The following is a 6109-nucleotide window of genomic DNA, read 5'->3' as shown; positions in this document are numbered from 1 at the left end:
TCAATTCCAGTGGTGGGGGACTTTTCGGATGTGTTCCTTGTGGCCGAGCATGCCACCGGGCAAGGTTGTTGATTTCGGTATTGATTTGATGTCGGACATTGTGTATCATATAACACCGACAAAGTTATAAGGGTAGAAGGAGCAGCTTCAGGACTTCCTTGATAAGGAGTTCGTTGGCAGGCCAATGTAGATGCGTGTTCTAACTTGAGTCGGCTTGGTTGGCACCAAATTGTTTTGTTGATGGATGTGTTGATTCGGTTGTTATTGAGCTTATTAGTAATCTAGGGAGGTCTATGAGTTACCTTTTCTGTGTTGTGAGATGTATGATTTGTTGGTTATGGGCACATATGGTGCAATTCTATTAGGGTTTCATAGTGGAAGTCAAGCCGGAAGAGTATTGGGTGTTGCTCGGTAAATGGTGTATTGGTTATGTCCTTTCAGGTTGGTATGGTGTAGGTTATTTGCTTTACCGTGGGTATGATGATTTGATTTGGCTCTAGACATAAAATTGTGCGTGATTGTTGATTTCGAGCATAGTGACTTGAGGTGGTTCATATGGAACAGTGTTGGATAGGATCGCGCATCGCGGCAAAATGATGTGGAGATGTGACCTTGTGGGTTAGATTCGTGTGTTCTATTTCTATGATGTGAGACAGGTTCTCAACCTTGTGTTGTGATGGCACTGGTGAGCTTGAGGGACAGCTCTTTCGTTAGAGTCATTTTCATGATTTGAGTATGTTCGGACCGTTGCTTATTGGTGCGTGTATTATGCAAGTCATGGCTTAGGCCTGTATTGATGTGTCATGTCACCAGAGTAGTGTGTTGGATCAGAGGAGATCGTTGGGATCATTAATGAATACGAACGGATTCAATTTCAGCATGTTGGAAGGATAATATCGAGGGTCGGCTCCCGAAATTTGCTATGGTAATTGCGAAGGAGAAGTAGCTTCATGAATGGTTGATCTGAGAAACGGTTATGGTTATTGTGTGTTTCATTTATCATTGGTAGTATATGAAAGTGTTGGAATGAGACTTTAGTTGATAAGAGGTTGTCTACCAGTATTCGGGTGTTGTGTGCAGCTGTTGGAAATGGAAGTTATTGCTACATGTGTTTGCGTTACGTGGTATATCATATAACTGCACCTGAGGTTGCAGGCATAGGTTATTACAGCTGGTTCGGTCCTATTCAGAGTATAGACGTGAGGTTTTGATCGTATTGATGGTTTCAGAAGTGGAAATGTGGTTCTATGATTTATGGGCTAGACTGGATTGTGTAATTTCAGTTACAAGGTGTTATCGGACCTATGTGAGATAGGGTGACATGGGATCACCCCCGGGTATGTGCATGGTGAGGTTATTCAGCAAATGGTTGGCTTTTAGAACAACTCTGGGCACGTTCGAGGATAAACGTATGTTTAAGTGGGGGAGGATGTAACGACCCAACTGGTCGTTTTGAGCTTTTGCACTTTAATCGCTAGATTTCGGGCAGGACTAGCCCCGTGTGATGTATTATGACTTGTGTAAATCGTTGGTTTTGGTTTTCAGGATAATCGGAATGAATTTGGAAGAACAGTTCTCAGTTTAAAGCTTAAAATTTGAAAGGGTTGACCAAGATTTGACTTGTTTGTATATGATCCCGGATCAGGATTTTTATGATTTGGTTAGCTCCATTAGGTGATTTGGGACTTGGGAGCGTGATCGGAATGCATTTTGGAAGTCCGGGAAAGGTTTAGGCTTGAATTGGCGAAATTTAGATTTTGGTGTTTTCCGATTGATAAGTGAGATTTTGATATAGAGGTCGGAATGAAATTCCGGAAGTTGCAGTAGTTCTGTCAGGTCACTTGGGATGTGTATGCAAAATTTCAGGTCATTCGGACGTGGTTTGGTTAGGTTTTTGATCAAAAGCGTATTTCGGAAGATTTTAGAAACTAAGGCTTGAATCCGATGTGTTTTGAGTGATTTGATGTTGGTTGAGGTTTTTTGATGATTGGAACAAGTTTGAATAAGGTTTTAGGATATGTTGGTGCCTTTGGTTGAGGTCCCGGGGGCCTCGGGTGAGTTTCGAGTGGTTAATCGGATCGTTTGAAGTTGGAAAAATTGCAGTAAATTTGCAGGTTCAGTTGTTGCAGGATTTTGCCCTTCGCGATCGCGTGAGGAGGATCGCGAATGCGTAGAGTATCTAAGGGGGGCATCCAGGTTGCTCTTCGCGTTCGCGTATATAGGGTTGTGATCACATAGCTTTATGTTTCTGTGTATCGTGGTCGCATGGTTGCATTCGTGATCGCGTAGTTGGAAGATTTTGGGCATCACGTTCGCGTGAGGATACACGTGATCGCGTAGAGTGAATTATGGGCTGTGCTTCGCGATCACGATTAAGTAAAAATGAGAGCTGGGCAGAATGTTTTTAAGTCGTCTTGTTCGCGAATGTGGGTCTATTTCACCCATAACTGCTCATTTTGAGAGATTTTTGAAGGAGATTGAAGAGGGATTCAAGGGGAAACGATTAGAGGTAAGTATTTCGGACTAAAAACTCGATTATATTGTGAATTCCACCTAGAAAATCATCAAAACTAAGCCTAAAATTGAAGAATTAGGGCTTGAGAAATTGGACTTTTGATTTGGGATTTGAAGGACCATTTGGGGTCGGATTTGAGAACTTTGGATATGTATGAACTCGTGGGGAGATAAGGAATCTATTGATGTGAAAATTTTTGAATTTTGAGAAGTGGGCCCAGGCTCGGGTTCTGCTAATCTCGGGATTTTTGGTATTTTTCGATTGTTTTCGCTTGGGCTTTGTTCCCTTGGCATATCGTGACGTATTCGTTCTGATTTTGGATAGATTCGACGCGTGTAGAGGCCGATTTGAGGGGCAAAGGCTTCGCGAGCTAGAGATTTAGCCGGTTCGAGGTGAGTAGTGATTGTAAATGATGTTCTAAGGGTTTGAAATCCCGGATTGCACATCGTAGTGCTATATTGAGGTGAGGCACACAGTTGATGACGAGCGTGGGGTCGTGTACTATTGGGGATTGTGACTTGGTCCGTCCCGATTGATGATTTTACCGCGTATTGACTGAAACTTATTTGTTATCATCATGATTTGGGCTGATTGCCATATATGGGCTTTATGCCAACTATTTGTACTCTTCGGGGATTTTTATTACTATTTCTTCACTGTTTTGACTTATTAATTGAACTTAATCATGTTATTTTCCACTGTTTTGCTACTCAGCCATTTTTACTCAGTTTTGAGACTTAAATAATATTTTAAATGATGTTTTGGGCTGAGAAATACTGTTTTACTAAAGCTCGAGGGGCTTGTGAGTATTTTTGACTAAGTAAGGTCGAGAACCTAGTTGTGAGGAAACACTGATACTGATTTGAGGCCGAGGGCCTGAGATATGTACGCCACGAGGTGGCTTGTTGATATCGTTTATGAGGCCGAAGGCCTAGATTTGATGCCACGAGATGGCTTGATATTGCGCTTGGGCCGTAAGGGGCCCCTCCTGGAGTTTGTACACCCCCAGTGAGTGCGGGTACCCATTGTGATGTGAGATATAACCCGAGGGGCTGATGTTGTACTATGTGATAGCCCGATTGGCTGATATTGTTCTATATGATAGCCCGAGGGTTGGTATTGTTCTATGTGATTTGCCCGAGGGGCTGGTACCGTTCTATGTGATTGCCCGATGGGCTATTATTGTGCTGAGATATTGCCTGAGGGGCGGAGTTGTTGACATTGAGCCCGAGGGGTGAGCCTTTATGTATTTATCTTTCATATTTACTTGTCATTTACCTGTTAAACTATGGGATTTGTGCCCGAGGGGCGAATTTTTGTGCTTATCTGCACTAAATGTTTTGCATTCATTTGCGTAACTGTTGAAAAAGTCATTTTCAAAGAAGTTTAAACTAAGCTAAAATGTTTAAGAGATTTTTTTTACAGCTTCAGTGCTTTCTTACTGGTTTTTGAACTGCTTCTCTACAACAATTTGATATGCTTTACGTGATTTCTTACCATTCAGACTTTAGTTATAATTATTACTCATTGAGTTGGAGTACTCACTTTACTCCATGCACCTTGTGTGCAGATTCATATTGTTATACATCCGGTAGCGGGTTTTGGCTGATCGCAGGCAGAGTTAGCGAAATTTAGCAAGGTAGCTTCCAGCGTTCGCATCACTGCTTCACAAGATCCACTGCGGCCGCGCAGCCACCAGTGCGGGCAACACAAAACCAGTGCGGACCGCACTAGCAGGTTCAGAGAGCTGCAGTTTTTCTGAACCTCCAATAGCCATGTTTAAGCCTAAGACACCCCAGAACCTACCCGAAACTCACCCGAGCCCTCGGGGCTCCAAACCAAATATACAAACAACCTCAAAAATATCATATGGACCTACTCGTGCGATCACATCATCAAAATAACATGAAAAATCATGAATTAAACCTCAAAACTCAACATTTTCATCAAGAACTCTCAAAGTTCATAACTCTCCAACCGGAAGTCCAACTCACGTCAAATAAACTCCGTTGTTCACTAATCTTTACAGATAACATATATAAATCATATCAAACCTGTACCGGGCTTCGAAACCATAATACGATCCCGATACCACAGGTTTCACATAACATTTCACTTTCAAAAACCTTTATATTTTTCAGAAAACAATTTCTTTCAAAAATTTATTCGGGCTTGGGACCTCGGAATTCGATTCCGGGCATACGCCCAAGTCTCATATTTTCCTACGGACCCTCCGGGACCGTCAAATCACGGGTCCGGGTCCGTTTACCCAAAACATTGACCGAAGTCAAATTAATTCATTTTATAGTCAAAATTTATCATTTTTCAAAGATTTTCACATTTAGGCTTTTCGACTACGCGTCCGGACTGCGCACACAAATCAAGGTGATGCTAAAAGAGGTTTTTAAGGCCTTGAAAACACAGAATTCAATTTAAAAGCAAGTGAAGCAAGATGGAGAGCCAATAAAATAGTGACGGAGATAAGGTAAAGCAAGATGGAGAGCCAATTAGGTCCGAGGAAAAGGTGAGGAAAAATGGTGATGGAGATAAGGTAAAGCAAGATGGAGAGCCAATTAGGTCCGAGGAAAAGATAAGCAAAAATGGTGATGGAGATAAGATAAAAGCAAGATGGAAACCAATTAGGTCCGAGAAAAAGATAAGCAAAAATGCTGATGGAGATAAGGAAAAGCAAGATGGGGAGACCAATCTTGTGGAGAAGGAAAATCAGGACACTAATGTTGAGGACTGAGGATCCATGGCTCGAATTTCAGATATATGATTAGTCAGACCAATGAATTAAGAATCACATGCATGGTGTCTTTAGCTAGGTAGGATGAATAAAAGAATAAATATGAGTTAATAAAAAAAAGGTGCTTGTGTGTCAAGGCACAGTGGTGTATAGTTAAAGTCTATATGAATGAGATACTAATAATTGGATATGGTTTACTTTTACTTAAGTTGTATTTACGTTCTTTCATTTGTGGCTTTTGTTTTTCTCCTTGCTTCACCTTGTGTGTCAAGGTCCAACATATTACTTTTTATAATTTTCTTAACTTTCATGAATTTAAATTCATTAAGTTATTCACATTTTAAACTTTAATGTGATATTCTCGCCATCAAATTAATTTTCCAATCGTTACTTTAGTATTTTTTTCTTCATATTTTCCAATATAATATATAAGTCAAATTAACATTTTAAACTCCTTACTTAGTTAAAGCCATCACATCAAATAGATGGAACGGTCTACCTGTTTAACCAAAAATCTGAGTCCTTGGTCAAAGCTAAAAAAGAAATTCGGGTTACTGATAATCAGGAGACAAAAAATAAAATACTTTTGAGAACAATGGTAGAAGGTAAATAGATAAGTATTTCAATGAATTCTCAATAGTATTCCCTGTCCTTACAAATGATGATATTTCTTCCTTTTATAGATCATTCTAGGTAAAGGAATAAAGTTTCAGCTTTAATGATATAATCATGAGCAATAAATGACATTAAATAAGCCGTTATACAATCATTCCTATTAAATACCAACTTTATAACGTATCAAACGTTGAATAATGAATTTGGACTCCTTTCTGTCATCTGATCCT

The sequence above is a fragment of the Nicotiana tabacum genome, chromosome 1 (genome assembly GCF_000715075.1).
Source record: "Nicotiana tabacum cultivar K326 chromosome 1, ASM71507v2, whole genome shotgun sequence".
In the NCBI taxonomy this organism is placed as follows: domain Eukaryota; kingdom Viridiplantae; phylum Streptophyta; class Magnoliopsida; order Solanales; family Solanaceae; genus Nicotiana; species Nicotiana tabacum.
The sequence above is the reverse complement of the archived record's forward strand: the minus strand, read 5'-3'. Positions refer to the sequence as shown.